General features: G+C 42.6%; 1 protein-coding gene across 1 annotated transcript in view; it reads left to right on the top strand.

Moving 5' to 3' along the window:
• The first annotated feature begins 2857 nt into the window (after positions 1–2857).
• The window catches only part of C1QTNF7 (C1q and TNF related 7), a 73377-nt gene continuing 53141 nt past the window's right edge, over positions 2858–23093 (top strand). Inside the window, exon 1 of the mRNA XM_025998441.2 lies at positions 2858–3134. The gene's annotated coding sequence lies outside the window, so the exon portion shown is untranslated. The remainder of the gene's footprint in view (positions 3135–23093) is intronic.

Below are 23093 nucleotides of genomic sequence, written 5' to 3'. Positions count from 1 at the left end.
TTACTACTATTTGTTTTCTCTGATTCGCCGATTCCTACTCCTCCCTTCCTTCCCTGTAGGTTCTCATATTAGTGGTCTAATGGCTGGAGATACTTCAGTGAGCCAAACACCCCTGTCCGCAGTGAGCTTACACACCAGTGAGAAAGACAAACATGCAGCTATCTTAGAAATAATATAACTACTTAAACAACTACTACAGCTGTCACCTACAAAGTTTTACAAAAGGCAAAAAATTTTAAAGGGGAAGGTTAAGATAAGTCTAAGGGAGAGCTAGGGGAGGTGAGGGGCAGGTCAAAGAAATCTTTCCAGAGGTAAGAATCCCACTTGAGTTCAAACTGATGAGAGGGATCTACCCACATAGAGGAGGCTAGGGGGAAAGCATAGAGAGAACAAGAACATTCTGGGCAGAATCCCCACAGGTGTCAGTCTGAACTTGGAGTGGGGCCCCTGGGGGAAACCACAGAGCTCCCCTCCACTTCCTCCCCTCTTATGGTGTGCTAAGTAACACCACCCTGACACAAGGCAACAGAGGTCAACATTAGCAGGAAGGAAACAGAAGTCTGGCTCAGAATCCAGCAGAGAAGAGAAGGAGGTGGAGGCAGACTGTGCCATGGAAAGAACATGGTGCTGGTCATCACAGTTTACATGTGGACACTACCACTTAGTAATTTTGTAACCTTGGAAAAGTCACCACCAGCCTCTTAGAGTTGTTGTGAGGATTCAGTGAAAAAGGAAAGGAGTAGGGCCTTTGACCCAATGAGTGCTCAGCAAGATTAGCTTAATGTGTTCACTTTCTCCAGGTTTGCTCTGAACTGAGTTGTATCCCCTCATAGGTCATAAGCTGAAGTCTTGACTTACAGGGCAATGTGACTGCAGGTAGAGTCTTTGGGGGGGGGAGTAATTAAGGTTTAGTGAGGTTATAGGGATGGGACTCTGCTCCACATGGACTTATAATAAGAGGGAGAGGGAAACTTGGGTGGCTCAGTAAGTGAAGCAACTGACTCTTGGTTTTGGCTCAGGTCATAATCTGATGGGTCATGGGATGGAGCCCTGCATTGGGCTCTATGCTCAGCAGGGAGTCTGCTTGAACCTTCTCTCCCTCTATCCCTCCCCCTGCTCACTCACTTTCTCTTTCAAATAAATAAATAAATAAATCTTTAAAAAAATAGAAGAAGTAGAAGAGGGGGAGAGAGAGAGGGAGATCTTTCCCACTGTCCATCGTGTGGGGACATTGTGAGAAGTAGCTACCCACAAGCCAGGGAAAAGGCTCTCACCAGAACCCAACCATGGTGGCACCCCAGTCTCAGACTTCTAGCCTTCAGAACTGAGAAAATTAATTTCTGTTGCTTAAACCTCCAGTCCATAATAGTTTGTTATGGTGGCCCAAGCCAGCCACAGTAAAGCCCAGTCAGAAAATTCCTCTTACAGATGATGTAGTGCAAATCTTAACTGCAATGACATCCAAGAATGAATTTATGAAAAGGCAAAGGAAGGTAATGGAATAACTGATTAGGATCAGGGGCTTGAGCATTTTCATAAGTGAGGCTGATCTCGATCCATCGCTGTCTGGCTGTGACTACTCCCGAGATGCACACAGCCTCGCATGTGTCAAAACTCTATGGAGAATTTTCTGTGTGCTTGAGTAAAGTGTTTTCTCCTTGTTTTCATTGTTACTGTTGCATGAGAGATGGAAGAAAGACCAGTAATGGCCAGCACCAAGAGACAGCATGACAAAGGAAGAAAGGCAAAATACACTCCTTAACAGGAGAAGGGAAAAAAAGTCCAAAAACCCGGGATCCCTGGCACCAAGGGGTGTGAGCCAATACCACAGATGAAATGGAAAGAGGTGGTGGCACCATTCCATCAACACTGCTTTTTGCATGAAATGCTATGCTGAATGCTGGAAAATACTACCTCACAATTTCAAAGCCTGCAAAGGTTGATAAGCACTATAGCCATCAAGATTCCATTTGATCTCACCTCAGCAAAATTAGGCAAGCCCAGCAGGACAGGGCTTATGCCCCCAGAGAGGAAACTGTGGTTTGGACTGCTTCAATGGCGTTCCTTGGCTGGCAAGTGTTAGAGGCAGTAGCCAAGCCTCGATTTTCTGATTTCAGACCCAGTGTCCTTTCTGTGGCGAATGTCAAGACATGCTCTACCTTTGCATCTGATCTTGACCTGGTTTTCCTAAGCCAAAGGCTTTCTTCCTGTCCTATCTTATTCCCTGACCAACATTCTCCTCCCCCAAAACTTCACATTATGGCTTCTTCTAGAACATGAAGTAACACTGAATGGACTGTGAGAATAGAAGAAGGGAGAAGAGGAGCATGTAGATCAAGTCCTCCTTACAAAATCCAGTATGTGGTATAGTGGCTTTCCCCCTTGACAAGTCTCTCCCATAGCCATCCCCATACTGTGATGCCATGCAAGGATGACTGCTATTCTGATTCCCACTTTGCACCTGTGAGAAACAGGCTCAGAAATATCAAGGACCTTGCCCATGACATGCGTTCTAAAGATCAAGAGCCAGATGTCAAACCTTTGTGTCCACCTCCACCTCCCTATAGGGGACAGAGCTCTGACATGCTGGCCAGGAGGCTCTTGGGTGCCACTTCTTTCACTCACTTTCCATGTGCCCCTGACCGAGCCTTGGAAACCGCAGGCTTCCTTTCCTTCCACGGTAAACCAAAGGGGCCGGACTGCATGGTCTCTAAGAACGTTCTCTAAAGTGGCTGGTAAGAAAGCAATCACAAATATTGGAACAAATATTGTCCGGACTCTTTGTGCTATTTCCTAAATATGATTCAGGGAGTGAGCCAACAGATAGAGGAAGATATTTGTTTTTGCTGGTGAGGCCGACAGATCCTTCTTTCAAGCCCGATCAAACAAGAGGTCTGTGCAGGCCACAGCGTCATTGCACGTCATGGGCCTTGCGTGTTCCCTCTCTCCCTGCTACTGCTCGAAGCCTGGGAGAACGCTTTTGAAACCAATCAGGAAATTACTTATCAATCTGAAGCCCCACAGAGTTATGAATGCTCCCCGCTGCCAAAGGGAAGGGGATTTCGAGTGAAAGCTCCACATCTGTGCGCAGTAGAATTCAAAGACTCCAGCTGTTGGAAGGTCTTGCGAGCAATGTAAGTAAACAGCCCTCTCTCCCGATCGAAGTGAGCTTCTTCAGGCTTTTTTTCTCCCACAGATGAGTCTTTTGGCTCACGTCGGTGTTGAGCTGTCCTCTCTCTGTTCATCTATGAGGTTTGGGGGTGTTTACTGACTGGGGCTTACTCAGTGAACCATCTCCTCTGGGGGATGCTTCTGCTAAAGAGAGAGAAAGTGAAAGTCGTCAGAATCGGCTTTGCTTTGGAAGGGTTAGTTTTTAAAAGAGCCCTTGACTTGGCAGTTCTGCTCCTTAATGGTTATAGATCCATAGTCAAGAGGAGCATGAGGCTGACATGGACACTTGTGTAGGCTTCACCCTGAAAAGCAGAAGAGTCATCGGGTCTGGCCTACCTAATTCAAATTTAAGGTGTTCCCTTCGTTTGGATATACTGCAGGATTTTAATCGAGGAAAAAGGGAAACAGTAAAGCTAACACTGTCCGGTGAGATTTCCTTGCACAAGTATAAATCTTGTGTTCAGTTCAGTTTGGGTTGGGGTGCTATACTTTTCGTTTTATTAAACAAGTGGTCTCGACATTTTACATTGCTGTGGGGAGGATAATGCATTCATTGCAACACATGACCGTAAGCATCTAAGCTGTGTTGGTAAAACTGTGGTTGGTAAAACTTGTATTAATAGTGATTATGTGATGGGATTGCTTCGTTTCATACATAATGCATAGTACTGGAATGTATTTCTTTTAAAGATATCTTAAATCAGATTGTGGTTAAGGATTGGGAAGTAATTACAGGGATAGAGCTAATGTGAAGGAAATAGCTCTGTTTTAATCAACCTTTGTTCCCTGAGACCCGACAGCTTCAACGGGAACTTAAGTATCCTTTTCCAAGGGTCCCTTATCAAGAACCCTATGGTTGCAGGGAACTCATGTCCCAAGATCTCAGACTCTGCCCCACCGTCAGACTATGTAACCTGCACTATGGCTTGATTCCAGTTTGAATAATAAAGGCTCACTCTCATCTTGGTTCTTCTACTCCCTGGAAAGCTCCCCTGAGCACAAGAACAACTGCCCTTAACGCCGATTGATATCAGGCTTCCTTTCTTGCCTTTGAACAATCTTGATTCATGGTTTGATGCCCTGTGATGGTGAGACTGGTCTTGTTCGCAGTATGTTAGTTACTTAACTCCTCTGTGCCTTGGCGCCAGCACATGCATAAAGCACATCAGAGGGTCAGGGAAAAGGGATTTTTAGCTACTAAGAATTTATAACAGCCTGTTTCCTATGTGGACGCTGCCCTCACCCCTACCCCAGAGCAACTTTAAGTCTGAGGAGATCTCTAATTTCTCGCCTTTACTATGTGTTATATACCTAATCTGCTGAAAGCAATGAAAACAAAAGGTGAGATGATGTTCCCCTTCTAGAATTAACATGTTTGTAGTCTGTGCAGCCCAAGCCAACTTTCATTTTTGTGACAATAATTAAATAAGTCTGGGCGCTGGCTGTAGGCCATGTGGGGTGCAATAGAACATAAAATGGAGAGATACATATTTGGAATGTGAAAGGAAATTATCCAAATATGGGGACACATTTACTGAGCATTCACCACGCAGTTGTCTTTCTGCTCACCCTACCTCATGTGGTCTTAGGAGCGGGCAACTCACTGGTTAGGAGTATTGACTCTGCAACCACAGCACCTGGGGCACATCCCAGAGTGGCCCATGCATGGTCACTTAATGCCTCTGTGCCCCGGTTTCCTTACTATGAAATATGGGTAAAAACCATGGGACTGGTGTGAAGGTTGAGAGTTAGTTAATATAAGCAAAGTATTGTTTTTGTCACTCTTGTAGGAGAAACTGAGGTTAGGGATAGGTAAGGAACTCGCCCACAGACACACAGGTGATGACTGGCAGGGCTGGGATTTAGGAGTAAGAATCTGGCTGCATCATGGTGGAGAAAGGCCATGTTTTTAACTACTACCAGCTTCCCTTGTGCCAGTGTCCTTTTGTGTGCATACTTTTCCAGCTGTCACAGTGTCTTCTGGGTAAAAGTGACTGACCATTGCCCATGAAGATTTCAGACAGGGAAACAAGCTCAAGACCTAAAGCTCACACACTTAGAAATCAGCAGCACTGGGAAGTAAGTGCAGACTTTGGAATTCCCAGGCCTGTGGTCTTTTCAGGACCCCATGCTCTTGATGGGGGTCAGGCCCATACTGCCCCTTGCAGGCAAGATGACCATACTAAGCATCAGTTAGACCCTTGCCTGTGCCTGGCAGGATGTCTCATTAATTAAAGCAGGCTCGGGGCCCCTTTGTTAGTAATTCTTAGAGGATCAGATGTGCATCAAAGTTTGACAATCACTCTCCTCAGCCTGTTCTGTAATCTGGAAAACCATGAAGATTGCCATATCCACCTGAAGAAGGTAAAAAGTTCCGCCAAGTATAAGAGACAGGGCATTTTCCTCATTCAAATTTTTGGATTACCCTGTGGTCAGAATCAACCTCATTTCAGAGTTATTTACTGTATTGTTTATATCTCAGTGCTTTCTTCATCTTTCGGCACGCATCACCTTCCAAGTCCTGTGACCATCTGAGCTTTGTGTTGTCAACCCCTTTGATTGCACGAGCAGATTTCCTTCTCTTTGTCGACTTTTTATTCTAAATCAGTACAGCTCAGTAGAATTCATCACCATATTAGAATAAAGTGAGCTATATGTGTAATATGAGAAATTTACTCAATAAACTTTGCACAGAGAAACCAGAAACTTGGAGCATTTATGGTGCTGAATAAAATATAATGAGATTGATTTCTCTGCAGACTACTGCTGCACAGATAGAGGCAAGCCAAACGTGTTCTCAAAACATGTGCTGGGAACTTCAGCTGCCTCGGAAAGAGGTTACAGAGGGTGTGGGGGAACAGGAACCACTGAACGCTGGAAATAATTTCCAGTGGTGGCAAATATCAGCATTTGAAGGGATATAGCCATGGTTTTGAATTCTGGCTTGATCACTTTCTGACCACAAGACTCCAAGTGCATCACTTACCTCTCAAGTGTATGTAACAGATATAAACAACCCAGCATGGTGCCCAACCAACAGGGATTCCTTTTCTCTTTAGCTCTGGTCTGTTCAATCCACAAATATTTATTGAGCACCTATTACATGCCATGCATTATTCTAGATATAGCTATGAACAAAAGCCCAAGTCTCTCTCTTCATACCTCTAGAAGAAATAGAGAAAATAAAGTATGGTGATGAGATACAGTGACCCATGACAAATCCACAGGACTCCTTTTAGACCTGAAAATCTGTTCTGTCATCTCAGCATCATATGCTAGGAGTTATTGTATGTAAAGAAGGAGAGAAAAATCTCTGAACCAAAGTATACTACAGTTAATTCTTTCATCCCATCTCCTGGATGTTTTTCAAAATGTTCTTTCTCATCAAAGATAAATCAGTAGGCCCTAAGTGCATGAAGATTAATTAATAATTCTTAAAAAGTTCAAATCATCACAATTCCTAGGGATTACATTGTTGGAGAGGAGAAGAACCACCGCATGGCAGATTTTTAGCGATGAATTGTGCAGCTTCACAATGACTTCATGTGTGGCTTTGAGTCTGAAACTGTACATATGTTAGTGCAGCCAACACTCAAAGCTGCCAGAAGTCGACTGATCCAACACTCTATTAGCCAAGAGTCATGTGTACAGCTTTGAAAAACAATCCATGGTCTGAAATGTTTCCTTTCTTAAAATGGTACAGCAAACCTCACTTGGGTCTGAGACAACATCTCTCCATAGCGAAGGTCACAGTGCAGATAACTTGTACCAGAGGAGTCTTTGTCTTTCAATCAGCCAACTATTTGTAGCCAGGATATTATTGGCTGTAACAATACAGATGATTGTCTCATTACTCCATTATGCCTTTATCACCATAATATAAATGGCCTCATGGACCCACGACTTAGAATGAAAATGTTGTGTACACGGCAACACAAAATACACAGGTCAATGTTCTCAATTTCCAAATACAGCTCTGATATTTTTCTGTTTAATGTATAAAAACGTTGTTTCTCCAAAATGCAAACACGTTTCTCGAAATTGTTTTGAAAACAAAGCCCAAAGCTAAAATGCAAGGATGGAAAAATAAGAGCAAAGAGGATGAGATTAAGACATTGAAGTTAATTAGCTGATGACAGAGCGGGTTGTGGGTTGATTCGGTGATGCTCCTTTGGGTTCAAAGCAATCTCACTCAGAGGATGGTGGTGAGCTGCCATCCTGAGGGGAGAGAAGGGGAAGGGTGCTACTGTTGTGCATGCACTTTTATGACAGTTACTACTCTTAGCATTTTACATATATGAGGTCCTCATCATGACCCTTGTGTGGCTGTTATTTGCTTGTATACAGATGAGGAACTGAAGCTTGGTGCAGTTGAGTAACAAGGAAGTTCAGCACCAGCTAGGAAGTGGCAGGACAACCTGAATCCAGGACTGCCCTGCTGCACAACCCACTCTAGCACTATGCTGGAGAAAAATAAGGGTTTCTCCACCCCTACCCCCACCCCCCACTCACACATGCAATATACATTCTATTTAAGTAAGAGAAGAATGTTCTGTAAGTTTTTTAATGTTGAAATGGCCTCCTGAGGCAAGAGGCTGAGGAACTGTCTTTTTTGGAGGTCTATTAAACCCAGATTGGTTATCGTATATGTCTGGTACAACTTCAGTGTGGTCCTTCCCCAAGGTGAAGAGAAAGACAAAATGATTTCTCAAGGTCCTTTCTAGTTTCTCCAACCAAAGGCCAACTCTATATCCATACAGGGCAAAATGGTGGTGACATGTCAAGTCTAGTCATCCTACTCTTCCTCCCTGACTCCATGCTGAGTGCTTTGGCTGGAGTGATGGATATCCAGACTTTCTGGAAGTACCACAGCCATCCAGATCACAGGTTCTGCTGCTCTCTTCCCAACAATCAGGGAGGGAACCCAACTCTGTTCTGGTTTGTGCCCAACCAAAGGAATACCATTCCAGTGAATCTACTACCTAATTTAATGGCTATATTTCTAATGTTTCTAAACTACAAATCAGGATCAAACTGGCATAAAAATGGAACATAGTTAGAAAATAGGAATGTCTTCTAAAATTCTGGCTACCATGTGTATCAGTTAGGATTGCATTTATCTGTAAGCATCAGAAAATCTAGTTCCTTTCACATATAAGGGGTTTATTTTTCCCACACAAGAAGCCGAGAGATAGATGATCCAAGGATGATGTAACTATTTCAAGATGTCACCAGGAAACCAGGCTCCTTCCATCTTTTTGCTTCACTTGTGTTGGTTAGCATGTGGCATTCGTGCCCATGGTCGCAAAACATCTGCTGCCCCTACAGGTGTTAAGTTCGTATTCCAGGCAGGAAGGCAAAAACCTTCTTGCCAAACTTTGCTTTTTTATTTGGAAAAGGAAGCCCTTTTCCAGGACTTCCCATGTATATGGGCACCCCTCAGTACAAGGAGATCTGGACGTTTGTGTATTCTGCCTTTAATATGGAAAAAAAGCATAGGGAAGGTGGATGGGGGATAGGTTTTGAGAGAGTCAAACCTACAGTACTTGTCAAAATATTCCACAGTTTCCTATTTCTGGAAGCAATGAATTTGGAACTTGATACATAAATAAATCTTACATAAACATTTGCTAGTTGTGTCTATTTTGGTACTTAAATTTGAGGATGAAATTATTTTTAAAGTGGTAAAGGGCAGGTAGGGGCAGGATTCTACCCAAAGGACCAGAAAGCAGGGAGAAGAAATGGTTCTGAGTGTCAGATCAAGGTCTGAATTCCAGTTCATACCCTAATTAGGTGTGGGATGTCTATAGGCCTTCATTAATTTATATTTAAAACAGGGATAATTGGAGTGCCTGGGTGGCTCAGTCTGTTGAGTGTCTCAGTCTTGATTTCCACTCAGGTTATGACTCAGAGTTATGAGGTGAAGCCCTGCATAGGACTCCGTGCCCAGCAGGGAGTCTGCTTGAGATTCTTTCCCTCTACCCCTTCCCCGGCTTGCTCACTCTCTCTCTCACTCCCTCTCTCTCAAAATAAATAAGGCCAATAATTTTTTTGAAAAGTAGGGGTAGTAATAGCAACCCATTATTTTACCTGAGAGTTAAATAAGATATGTAAACTATATATCATATAAAGAGTCTGACATTAGGCATTCAAAAATGATAGTTCTCTCTTGCTTTGCACCTTTTCTTCAGCAATTGCATAAACTTCATGAGCTAACAGTTGAAAAAATCAGTTCTTTGATTGCAAGAGATTAGAACAAATCCACTGAATGGTGTGTAGCCTTGCTCTATCAATGCACGCCAAGATTCTTTCATTTTGGGCTTCATCACATTATCTTAGCAAACCAGACAAAAATGTCCAAGTGATTTTGTTTTCCAAACTGCATCATACACTTCAAAGTGCCATCTGCTTGTGACTTGTTACAAAACAGTCAACAGAGCCATTTGGTGACATTTTAAAAAGTGACCAGTGTTTGTTACCAAGGGACATAATTCCTAGAATTTGTGCAATTTGTTCTGTGTTGTTGAGATGTGAAGTAAAGCCTGCACAGAAACTCTCAGCTGTTTCAATACATTATCCTCATCTTAATCCCCGAAGCCAGGTCTTAAAATGCACTTCTTTCCATTTTAATTATCTTCCCATGTCACTCCAACCTTTCCAGTCAAAGGTGGATATTTAAGGCTTATCGCCTCATAGTCACCACTGCAAAATTAAAAAGAGAAAATGAAACAAACCAAAAAAGAGTCCACTGCTTTGCCAAGTCAAAATCCATCCATCAACCAAAATCTCATTTCTGCACTATGGTCAGGTAGAAAAAAATGATAGAATGCAACTCAAAGTCATTGGCTCTTGTTCACATATGAGTGAACCTTGTAAAGTCACCTTTAGCAAGCCATTTAACTTTATTGTCCCCAACTTAACCTGGAAAAATTAATGAACATCCCAGCCCCTCCCATATCACTTGGTTGATATAAAGACCATTGAGATAATGTGCTAGATGTGCCACTCAAAATAACACATGATATACCCAAGCTTGTTTTAGCATTTCCTGTCCATTGTAGTCAGTTTGTACTATACCGTAATGCATAATGAATTGTATGACCTTCTCAGATTCCCCTCTGATTTTTCCCCTCATTTTCACTTTTCTTGACAAGAGGCCATTGCTCTTCCATACCTCAGCCTGAATGTAGCCAATTCTTCCTGGATTCTCACTGTTCAAACTAAATATCCAGCTCACCACCTCTTTTCCTGGCCAGAATGAAGCCAAATTCATTTTATCTTCATTGAATGTATACTTATTTGTTGGATCAGAAATGATCCAAAGAGACAAAAATCCTTGCCCTCCTTGAGATTACATTTGAGTCCTCTGGCCTCACCAGTGTAGGCATACTGATGCAGACACCCCAAAGTCAACAAACCAATGTTGCACTCTCTTCTGTCGTTGAGATCCTTCCCCCAAGTGTTTCTATGCTGTACTCACATGTGCTCATGAATTCCTACACAACAGTCACCTTGTAAATCATGGTCCAAATCATAGTCCTCTATGCAAATCATAAACCATTAAGGTCCAACTTGAGAATGGTAACATTCGAATAATGGATGCAATCTCTTGTTTTCCCAAAGTTGATTGTCTTCATGCAGCCAGAGTGTTGCTAAGTTCTGGGCAGAAATGAAGAGAAATCCACTTTCCCGTGGTGAGTCACCTGGCTCCAAAGTAGTTGTGCTTGTACCCAGAGATTAAAATCTTTACTGGTAATATCTTCCTGAAAAGTTTTCCTGGAAACATTTCTTTCAACATCTGATATTAACAACCCTCTCCGTAAAGGCTTAAAACCAGTCACTGGGCAGGAAATTGAAACCATCTATAACCTCTACTATCTGTATATAGCCCCCTCCTCATTCAGATATGTGTGCATACACATCTCCACACCTCCTCACCTCTCCCTGATGGTCAATATCCAGCTTCTAGTTGTCCTTAGCCAGAACACTCTAGATACCAGTGAAATCTGGGCAATCTATTTAAACTGTTGTCCCTTCAAATTAGTAGAGTTTGGAAATAGTTATTCCCATCTACTCCTAAGCACAGATGCCTTCAGGTAGCAGTTTCTGAGGTACCCTTAGAAAAAGTTGGTTTTCTTCCTGCACCCTTTATTGGTCCTGCAAGTTGCCTTTGACCTCACTGGTCCAGTCTCCTTGGAAGAACAGAGAGGTATGGTAGTTAGAGGTGGGTCAAGGAAGCCAAGTGAAGGTTATCTCAGAGTGGAAAAGACTTCAACGTAGAAACAGACTGAAAGTAATCAGCCAAGGGTAGAAGTTGAAGATAGTAGAGAATAAGAGAAGGTATCAGAACCAGGTAACCTAAGAGAAACAAGCAGTAGGTTGAAACAACCCCCAGGGGTGGGCTTTGTTTTGAACAAGCATGGGTGCTGCCTCACATCAGTGTCAACTGATACTGGTGGGAAGCAAGTGAGAATGGATAGGAATTTAGATAAATTAGGAATGGTAGAAAAATTTAAGGGATCTTGATCATGCTCTGTTTTTCTCTAGGAGGTTGGAAATGGGATTATTGCTTGAGATAAGGACAGTGAGCTGCTTAAATGTGTACTGCAAGTACCCAGCCCAGTTCTCATCATGGAGAAAGCACTAGGAAAAAAATTATATTTACTTCGCTTTCCTTTGACAGATTGAAATCTATAGCAAATGTTTATCTCTAAAAGACATCACATAAAAATAGCCACCATGACACCAGCCATATATTTTGCATTTTAAGTGAAATACATGAGCCTTCCCAAAACTTTTATTTTAAACTCTAAACTATAACGACCTCTCTACACTCATCTCAGTTTTGAAAATAACTTGGCTCAAGTGCAGACTGTCAGAGAAGTGCAGACTCTGACCACACATATTCTCTTTCTGTGACCCACAAGCCTGGAGAATGTTCTGGAATCTTGCCAGCAAAGAGGTGTGTGGAGGAAGAAAGCTGAACTCTTAGAGCTTTTGATTTCAGTGCTGTAAAAATGATTCCAGACATGACAAATGAGAGGGAGATAATCTAAAACATGGATCGTTTCCATGTTTGCCCTTTGAAGATTTTAATAAGCATCAGCTTTCTTGGGCCAAATCAGGTTCTTAGCTTCCAAATGTTTCAGATTTAGACTGTCTTCCTTTGATTATTTGAAATCATAAGGGTCAGTTTGGGAAGGTTTCATGCTCAAACTTGAGGGCAGATGGCTGACAGACCACAGCAGGTAGTGGCCTCTGAGGGGATCAGAGGTTCTCCTTCTGCTTGCCCTACTACCCTTTGCCCACAACATGATGGGAAGAATCATGGGTGTGGATAGACCAGGTCCAGATTCAACCAGGTTCAAAGGTTCCCAAGAGGAAATTTCTCTCTTACGAACAAGGGTTAGGAGTTTGAGATTTCTTGAACAATTTTTTTTTCAATCTCTCTCTCTTGTAAGTAAGTATTGGTCTCTTTGGCTTGTCTTTTAAGAATTCTGGTCACCCATAAGATCAGTATAGTCATGGGGAGCCAGTATTAAATAGTCACAAAGTGACTGGCAGTATTCTAGGCACTCGGGACAAAGCTGATATCAAAACAGACCAACTTCCTCCTCTATATCCTACAGTCCACTTGAGGATTAGAGAGACAAAGACAACAAAAGATGTGCCTGTCAGGAGGTAAGGAAGACAATGAAGAGGGAAGTGGGTAAGAGGGAGGCAGGTGTGCTATTTTAGAAAGGTGGGTCAGGGAAGGCAGGGGCCACAGAAAGTCAACACTAGAGCAGAGACCAGTAAGGTAAAGAGGAATGAGTCACACCAGCATCTGGGCAAAGAGCATTTTGGGCTGAAGAGTAACAAGCTGGAGGGAAGGCATGACTGATGGCCCTTGGTTCATTCCAGAAGTAGGAGGATGCCAGGTGGCTGGAATAAAGTGCATGCTGGATGTGAGGTCAGAAGGGAGTGGAGATCAAGCTCATCTAAGGCCTTGCAAAGGACTTGAGCTTTATCCCAAGGGATGCAGGAAGCTATTGCAGGGTTTTAAGCATGAGAGTGACTGACATGCTCTGACTTAAATTCTAAGACCTGTCTAAGACTCTGTTTGGGAAATGGATTGTTGGGTGAATGACATCATCCCTGTTCGAGCTCTCAGCAGACTTGTCAAACTTATTATTATTTCAACAACAATAGTAGGCTCGGTTGATAAAGAATTCACAGACCAAAATGAAATGGACATGCATAAAAATTCTGAAAACAATCTACTACCTCACAGCTTATATTTTACATTCCATTGCTCTGCTTGAGGGCAGACTAACCCCATCACAGCACAGTAATAAAATGTAATTAATTTTATTAAGGACATTTCTATTTGTGGCATTTTATTTCACCAGCCAGAAAGCTGAAATACCAGACTGCTTTGTTCAAAACTAGACCTGAAAGCCAATGGAAAAGTTGTCTGTTGCATTTGTTTTCCCTGGACCTGCCTTTCCCGGTAATCAGAGTGATACCCCCAGAATGTGGGAAGGATGTTTGCATCCCAGCCCAGCTCATCAGGGTTATGGGGTCCTACTTTGGCATTTGTGACCAAAGCTCTAGCTGTAACAAGATGTTCTTTTTCCTGGCCTTGTCCCTTATGCATGGGACTCTTTGGGAACTGGGGGTGGGAGGAGAGAGGCAGGCTAATACAAAAACAAGCTAATTGAAGACTTAGATGTGAGAAATCATGGATCCCAACCAAATACTGTTTATCATCATTGGTAGCTTTTATTTATTTACTTCAACAAAAACATGTCCTTACTATGAGCCAGATGCTATTCTATACCCTCAGGACTCAGCAACCAAAAGCACAAAAAAAAAATACCTGCCCTCACAGAGCTTTCATTTCATGAGGGAAAACAGATGATACCAAAATAAATAAAAAGCATAGTATGTCATATAAAAAAACTGGTAATGGGTTAAAAAAAAAGGCAAAGAAGGGAATATGGAATGGTTGGATTTGTAATTTTGGGAAGAGTTGTCAGAGAGGCTTCATTGGGAAAGTGAAATCTGAGTATAAAGCAAGATGATGGTCAATACAGACAGTGTAGTTACAGATGTAAATATAGATACAGATGCAAATGTAGGTGTAGATATACGTGAACACATGCAGACACACATTACCTACACATATACATATAGGTAATGATGTTATAGCTATAGGTATGTATGTATGTATGTATGTATATGTATATATATATATAGGCATACATCTGAGAGAAAGCTTTCTAGGCAAGAAGAACAGTGTATGCAAATATCCTGCAGCAGGAATACTCTTGAGGAACAGCACAGAGACAATGTGGCTGGAGTAGACTATGAGGTCACATGGTAGGGAGGGGCAGCCCATCCAAGGTTTGTGACTCATTCTAAGCCTTTACTTTGTAGTCTGCATAAAAAGAGACACCATCAGACAGTGGTACAGGAGTGCTCTGCCTGCTGAATGCACTCTCCAAGCCAGGAGCAAGAAGACCAGGTAGATATGGTTGCAATAACTTAGGCAAGAACTAACATGTAAAGGGACAAGGGTGGCAGCAGTAGAGATGGTGAAGAAGAAGGGTGAGATGCTTGAGACAGTGTTTAAGGAGAGTCACAAAGAGTTGGTGCTAAGGTATGATTCATGAGAATGAGGAGCATCAAGTCCAACTCTGAGGTGTTTGGTCTGAGCATCGGAAAAAAATTGTTACCAAATACATGAGGAAGAACCTGGCAGCAGGTTAGGAGGAAGACATCAGGAGCTCAATGCCAGCTGTATTAAGTTCATGATGCCTATGAGATATACACATGTAGATGTCTAGTCAGTAAGTCTGGAGTTCACAAGGAAGGTGTAAGCTGCAAAAAGACCTTGCAAGCCATGTGATGGTTGGGAGCGAAAAGAAGAGATCTGAAGATTGAGCCTCGGCTTCCAACATTTACAGATTAGGAAGAGGATAGAGATCCTGGAAAGGAGGCAATGAAAAAGACAAAGGGGCAAGAGGAAGACCAAGACACAGTGGTTTCTCATGGATGAATGAAAGAAGGATGAGGAACAGATCAGGTACCAGAAAGACAAAGCCGTGACCACTGACTGAGACTGTTGGTTGATGGCCTTGAAAGGCTGTTTCCATTGGAGCAGTGGGATGGAAGCTGGATGGGGTAGGTTTGAGAGAGAACAAGAAGAATGAAACTGTAGAGAGTCATTAGAGACTTTATTTAAGGAGTGTACTATAAAAAGGAGGAGCAAAATGAGGCAGTGACTAGAGAGAGAAGTGTTTGGAAAAGGTAACATTTTAGTAATGTAGTACTATTATATATAGCATATGTAGTAATACATATTAGTACACACAAAATTTACTTTATATGTAGTGCTCCTATACATTATTTTATTACTATTTATATATATAACTACATATATAATTTCTATATTTACATGTATAATATGTATATATATATTTAATCCCTCTACATTATTATACTGCTATAGAGAGAGGCAGTGATGGAAAGAAATGACCTTTAGAGAGCAGGTTATGTATGCAGAACAGAGAGGAGGATTGCTGGAGTGATGGCATTGAAAAGGGAAGAGGGGGAAATAGGAGAGGGGATAGGATCCTGTATATAGATATTAGGTTGGCCTGGGATAGAGGCACAAACAGTTCATTCTAACAAGAGAATGGCAGAGCATACCCACATATCACACAAAAGGGGGTATCACTGTAGGGGTGGGAGCTTATATACCTTCTGATTACTTCTATTTTCTAAATAAAATGGGAAATAAGGTCATTCACTGAGGATGACCACGGAAGAAGAGCTGTTAGAGATTTAAAATAGAAGACAAGGTATGACATAGTTATAAAGGAGAGTGGGATGGCTAAAGAAATAAGAAAATACAGTATAATTGATGGGCAGCATTAATCAAGGACCCTTCTGAGGTAAACAATCATATTTGGAGAGGGCAGTCAGCCTGGTTGTGTGTTTTTCTCTAGAGCATCTAGCCAAAGTGGTGGTTTAGTTAAATAAGATTCAACAAAGCAAAAGAGAGGCCAGTGAGTCACTGGTATATTCCAGAAAGTCATTATCATAGAATCTAAACAGGGTAAGGAAAGAGGTGAAGACTTGAATAAGGTATAGAATGAAAATGGTAGTGTCCAAGTAAAATCGAACAGTTGTTGGATTTGGGATACTGGATGGAGTGCCAGAAAAGAAGTGGTGGTGGGAAGCAGAACCTGAGTTTATGAAGATACCATAGTTATAGGTAATAAGTTCTCTGTATGGTCATGTGAGTAAGAGACTGAGGTGGAGTGGGAGACAAGACCATTGAAAGAAAGAATGGTCAAGGGGCTGTCAGGCCAGGGTATGTGACAGGTTTTCTAAGGAGATACTGAACCACCCAGAATTATGGCAGTGATGTTAGAGAGAGTAACAGAGGTCAGGAACTGAAATCTCCAAGATATGAGGGTAGTGAAGTAAATAAGTAGATGATGTCAACAGGAGGACTGGTGGGTGTCATGGACAGATGACAGGAGTGAGACTCGACCCTGGAAGGGCAGAAGGAGGCGGGGGATGAACGGTCTAGAAATGGCAAGAAGGTCTTACTGCACATCCAGGCTCAGTGGAATGAGGACTGGGGGTTTGAAAACAGCCACCACGTGAGTGTGCTATGGGGACAGAGGTGTCCTCAGGGCACAGCCAAACTGCAGTCAGAACAAGAAGATACGATGACATTCAGAAAGGACAGTGAGGATACAGGGCATTTTGTTGATGAGTGACCTTGTATTCTAAGAGGCACCAGCAAAGAAAGGTGTGGGAGATCAGAGAAAAGGGATCAGAGTGATAAGAGCCCACAAGATGAGTGATGGCCTGGAAGTCTGGAAGGACATGAAGTGGCATAAAGGATGTGACAAGACTCCCCTGATGTCTCAAGGTAGAGAATGGAGGTGAGTCTGTAAGTGGGAGGGAGGATTGAGGTGGGGTCTACAGGAACCATGACAGGTTTATGGAGGCTTGAAGGTTGGGGAGTGAGGAGCTTTGTCTGGAGCACCCAGAAAGTTCTGGGGTGTTTTCCTTGCTCCCCATAGAAATTTTCATGAACTGTCTTATGGGGCCCAGGCACTTTGATAATCCTGGATTATAAAAAGTGAGAAAGTGAGAGGCAAGAAATGAAGCTGAGGTGGTCAGTAGGGACCGGTTATGGAGAACTGCACATCATTTTAAAGACTTGGGCCTTTATCCAGAAGATAAGGGTTCTTAGTCTTATGATGTGACAGGAGCTTTTTGGAACTCTAAAGATTGTGGTCTCACCTCCACTCTCACATGACCCCTGCATGTCCATTCTGTCTACCATTTCAGGGAGCATTTGTCATTTGTCTATGTCAGTGCTAAACTAGAGAACCAGAACCAGTAGAAGAAAATATATATTAATCGATATAAATGGAGTGATGGCATTGAAAAGGGAAGAGGGGGAGATAGGAGAGGGGATAGGATTCTGTATATAGATATTAGGTTGGCCTGGGATAGAGGCACAAACAGTTCATTCTAACAAGAGAATGGCAGAGCATACCCACATATCACACAAAAGGGGGTATCACTGTAGGGGTGGGAGCTTATAAAATAAAATATGACTTTCTCCAGTGCAAATCCATGTATGGTAAGCAATTGTACTATGTGTGAAGATTGTCTAGAAATTCCAAAATCTATAGGGCAGCCTCCAGAAAGAACATACTAGGACCTTTAGACATGAGGAAATTCTGCAGTACTTAGATGGAATTTCTTCTTTGTTAGAGAAGCCTCAGCTCTGCTCTTAAGACCTTTTAATTGACTAAATTATACCCACAAAGATAACCTAGAAAAAACTTCCCTTACTTAAAGTCAACTTGTTATAGATTTTAACCACCTCTGCAAAATTCCTTCATGCCAAAACCCAGATGAAAGTTTGATGAAAATCTGGGGACTGAACCCTAGCCAAGAGGATACATAAAACTGACCATGACATTAGTATCCTCCCTAAAATCTATATATTCATGGCAGGGGGCTCCTTTTGTGAATGAGCAGGAGTCCATGAAGGGAGAGGGGTAAGATGGTCCACCTTGCAGTCCAGGAAGATCAGATCTTCATACTTAAGTGGTAAAATTCTTAGTAAAGAATTTGAGTAAACAGTACTAAAAATAAAATATGACTTTCTCCAGTGCAAATCCATGTGAACTACAGTTGGTCTCAGTGGGAAATCAAGCAAGTTGGAAAGAACCCCAAAGAAAAGTTATTCCAAATTTCCCTGGATATCACAAGAAAGGGAGTATTCATCTAGTATGCAAGGATTTTTAAATAATAGTTCAAACTTCTCAATAACTATCCCATCTTCCACTGAATTCATGATTAATGAGTTAACAAATCTTTATGGGCACCTAATCAGTGCCCAATATTCCAGTAAAAAAGGAAAAAAATAATTAGCCACAGTGTCCCCTTACCACTTGCCAAGAAGCAATCTCTTTGGCGGGGGGGCAGGGGATCCATCAGTTCACACTCTTTCAACCGAAAGTGACAAAATACCCAACTCAAGGGACTTCAAAGCAAAAAAAAGGGGGAGGAGATTTCTTAATGCATAGAACTAAAATCTCTGGTAGATCTTCTGGCTTCAGCCTCTATTGGATCCAGTTACCCTAAGGGTATGAATTCTGTCTTTCCACATTTCTTGATTCTGCTTTTCTTTGAGTTGACTTCACTGTTGGTTAAGTCTCTCCTTGCAATGGTAGATAGGGTTACCAACAGTCACAGGCCTACATCCTTGTAGCTCAGCAATCCCAGCAGAAAATTCCCATGGTTGAGTTTCTCTGAACTCATTTAAGTCACTAACTCTCCCTTGAATGAATCATTGTGATCAGAGCAACGTAACACCCTGGAAAGGCTAGCACATGGGTAGACCTCACCTGAACCAGAAGTTCTGAAGGGAGGAGAGAAAAAAGGTCCCCAAGGGAAAATCAAGAGGCTATTCCAGAAGAGGGAATGGATGCTTGCTAAACAACAAAAGTCAAAGCCTCAGCAAGAACATCCCAACTCAAGATCCAGAAACCAGCCCAAGTCAGAAGAGAACTGAGAATCCCATGGAGCTCCCTGCCCTAAACAACGAGGCTGTTTCCGTATCTCTAAGGGCAGCTAAGAGCAATACTTACTGTATCTCATAACTGTAAGCATTATTAAAAGTCAAATGAGGTATATGCAAATATACCTTATAAATAATAAACATCATATATTTAAAAGGAGAGGATGATAGCTTTACCAACAAGGTGAGGCTGGATTTCTTCGAGGAAGTCAGAAACAAGGAAGCAGGAAGAAGTACCACTACTTGGGTGAAGTTACTGACAGGTAAAGAAATCTGTTCTGGTTTAGCATAGTTAGTCAACATAGTTAACACAGTTAGCCTTTGTAAGTTTGTATTCAGAATTCCATGTGCAAGAATAAATTAAAATAATAGGAGTTTAGTCTGTTGAGCATAAGACTCTTGGTTTCAGCTCAGGTCACAATCTTAGGGTCCTGGGATCGAGCCCCACTTCAGGCTCAGGTCACCATCTCAGGGTCCTGGGATCGAGCCCCACTGCAGGCTGGGTGCTCAGCATGAAGTCTGCTTGTCCTTTCCCCTCTGCCTTCCCCCAGCAACCCCCACTCACTTTCTCGTAAATAAATAAATAAATAAATAAATAAATAAATAAATAAATAAAATCTTTTTTTAATGAAAATAATAGTAGTGAGAGTTATAGATTTGTTCCCTGCTAGCTGTGTCACTTTTGAAAAGTTATTTTAACTTCTCACTGCCTGTTTCATCATTTGTGGCATAATAGTAGTGTTTACCTTATAGGATAATTGCAAGGATTAAATGTGTTAATGGAGGTAAAGTGCTGAGCATAGACTAAGTATTCTATGAGTATTTACTATTGCTATTGGTCCTCAAAACCCAGTGGTAGGTATTCTTATCCCCATTTTTCTACATTAAAACACTGACACATAAAAGAATCAAGTAGATAAGGTAAGATTTGAACCCAGGTCTGACTGACTGAATTTCATGCTCTCTCTGTAGCAACAAAGACTTTGTGAATACAGGCAGGCAGGCAGGCATGGGGGAGAGGGGAGGAAGGAGGGACAGAAAAGTATTCGTGAGTATCCAGATCCTTACCCTGGATTTACTTTAAGAACAGTTAACCAGAGATTCTAGAATATTCCTTCAGTGATATTAATTTAACTGGTTTTGTTAGAGAAAGTTTTGGCTGGCGCAAAAAGAAGTGAAAATTTGACCAATGTGTTGGAGACACCAAGCTGAATTTAAGTGCTCTTCTCTGGAAATTCCCAAACTCTCCGTTTTTCCAGACATGAAGAAACTCAACTTCATTCTCCTGCCAGGAGACTGAGATGGCACATCCATCCACCTCAAGGTCCACACCTGTGTCTATCTAGAAGCGCTCACCTGACATCCCTCATTCGCTCCTCATCACAGCCCCAGAGTAGAGACAGCCACCATCATAGCCCCAAGGAGAGAGTGGCAGAGCCATTTGTGAATCAAGCCTCAACCCAAGTCCCCCACTCATTCAGCTCTGTGCTCTCATCTGACTGGGAAAGCAGCCTCAGCTCCAGGGCCTGGGCCACACTGCACCCTGCAACAGCCACCTGCCACCCTGCCACAGCCCCTAAAGGACATCCACGTCCTTCCCGTAGCCTCTCCAGGGACGCCCAGTGGCAGGGGCTCAGGGTGGAGTGCTGACAGAAAGTTCCCAGGTATCTGCAGACAGAGCACAGGGTGTCAGGAAAGAGGCTTCAGAGCCAAGAACTTCTGGGAGTCCCACTTTGTTCTCTGGGGCCTGTTTCCTTTCTCCAGCACCGAACAGTAAACAATAATTAGTATATAAAAAGAGCACCAGCAGGTTTTTCAAGAGGGATTTGAATGAAATGATCAATGTGGGTGTGAGAATAACCAGGAAAATAGATGCATACCAAGACCTGGGAGTTTGTTATCCCCCCCACCCCACCCCCCACCCCATCTCCCTGACAAGGAAATAATCCTAACAATTGCTTAAAAGCCCAGAAATGGATGGTGAGCTTGCTGGGAAGGCTCAGTTCCCCCACTGAAAATCAGGAGCATCTGACACTCATCCCTCAGAGCGTTCTGCGGGACCCTCTCCTGTGGCCAGAACCCACGGAGCCTGGGCTGTTGGAGCTTCGAAGAAGGGTAGGAGCAGACGTTCTGGGCAAGCTGAAACACACAGGGTTCCAAGCCCTGGCCTTCCTCAGAATCCCCTGGGAGCAGGCAAAGAGGCAAACTCCCAGTCCTTACACCTAAAGATCTTAACTCTGAATGTGTAGTGTGGGGCCTGCACATGTAGATTTAAGAGGATCCCCTGGAAATTCTGAGTTTGAAAACCACCATTCCACTGAATGTCCTCATTGTGTGGCCTGGGACACCAGAGGTCACCTCTCTGAGCCTGTTTCCTCAACATTTAAAATGAGGCAAACCCATCTATTCCGTAGGATGGTTATGAACAACTAGACGATGTGAGAGCCCCAGCACCAAGCAGGGCTGTTCACAGTAAACACACACTTGTTGAGGGCCTGCCATGTGCCAAGCTCTGTTCTAAACATGGGGGGACACGGTAAATAAGACCTGGACCTTCCAGGTCCAGAAAAGATGAACCAATAACCATTCCCTATCTCAGAGGATGACACAGCACTCAGGAGAAAAACAGAGCTGGGAAGGGGGCACAGGGCCAAAGCAGGGGGAGTTCTATTTCATATTGGGGGCAGGATGGGCTCAGATGTGTGATGTTTGAGCAGGACCCTGAAGGAGGTGAGGACATGAGCCTGTGAAAGTCTAAAATACATGCATTTCAGGCAGAGACAAAGTCCCTGGGGTCAGAATATATTTGGAATATTTGAGGAACAGTAAGGTAAGATAGTGTGACTGAGGCAGAGGGAGACATCCAAGGACAGACTGGAGGGCCTCGCCAGCCACTGTAGCTGTACAGTGACCTCTCCAGAAATAGCAGCTGAAGTGACACAAAATTAAAGACAACCTAAACGTGCATCAAGAGAAGAAGGCCTATATAAGTCATAGTCTACTCAGACCACAGAGCTCTGGCCAGAGATGGACATTCAGCAAAGATTGTTGAGTGAAGAAACATGTTGCAGAAAAGAGATCTGTTCAGATCCCTTTTCTTGAAAGAAATGTATCTCGATATGTGTGCATATCTGTGCAGAATAAAACAAGTGTGGAAGGATGTGCATACAATATGGTTGGTTGGAGTCTTTGAGGGTTGGGACTCAAAGGAAGAGATTTATGAAGAGGGACTCACATTTAACTCTATATCCTTTCAGAGCATGTTCTTTTTTTTTTTTTTTTAAGAAATAGATTTATTTTATAGTTTTCAAAAAATACAAAATAGGTGCTGGATCCAAACAGAATTGGAATCTACCCTTCACATCCAAGGATCACAGGTGAGATCATGAGAACAGGTCGTGAGCCATAAGATTTGGCTCTGGCACTCTCTTAGCCAAGGCATTGAAAGTGTCTTAGGAAGAAATCTATACCCAAGGGGATTCTAATCACTAATAACAATCTGTGCACTTCATTTGTTTCCCAAAAGGATTTGAGCAGGACTGTCTCAAAATGTACCTGTGGGAAGTGACCGGCTGATAACCAGCTGAGCACTCACAGGTCTTTATTACTTATATTTCCTGAGAGGAGGGATGAATGTGACATCCAGGGCCATTTGGGGAAGCACATGGTTGCCTCTATAAGATAGAGGGAGAGAGGAAAAAGAAGCCAGAACCTTTGTTGTGTTTTCCACAAGAAAGGGAAGGCAGAAAAGGAAAGAAAGAAAGAGAGAAAAAAAGACAGAAAGAAAGAAAGAAAGAAAGAAAGAAAGAAAGAAAGA

The sequence above is a fragment of the Vulpes vulpes genome, chromosome 14 (genome assembly GCF_048418805.1).
Source record: "Vulpes vulpes isolate BD-2025 chromosome 14, VulVul3, whole genome shotgun sequence".
In the NCBI taxonomy this organism is placed as follows: domain Eukaryota; kingdom Metazoa; phylum Chordata; class Mammalia; order Carnivora; family Canidae; genus Vulpes; species Vulpes vulpes.
Note: the sequence above shows the minus strand (reverse complement) of the source record. Positions and strands in the feature narration are given on the sequence as shown.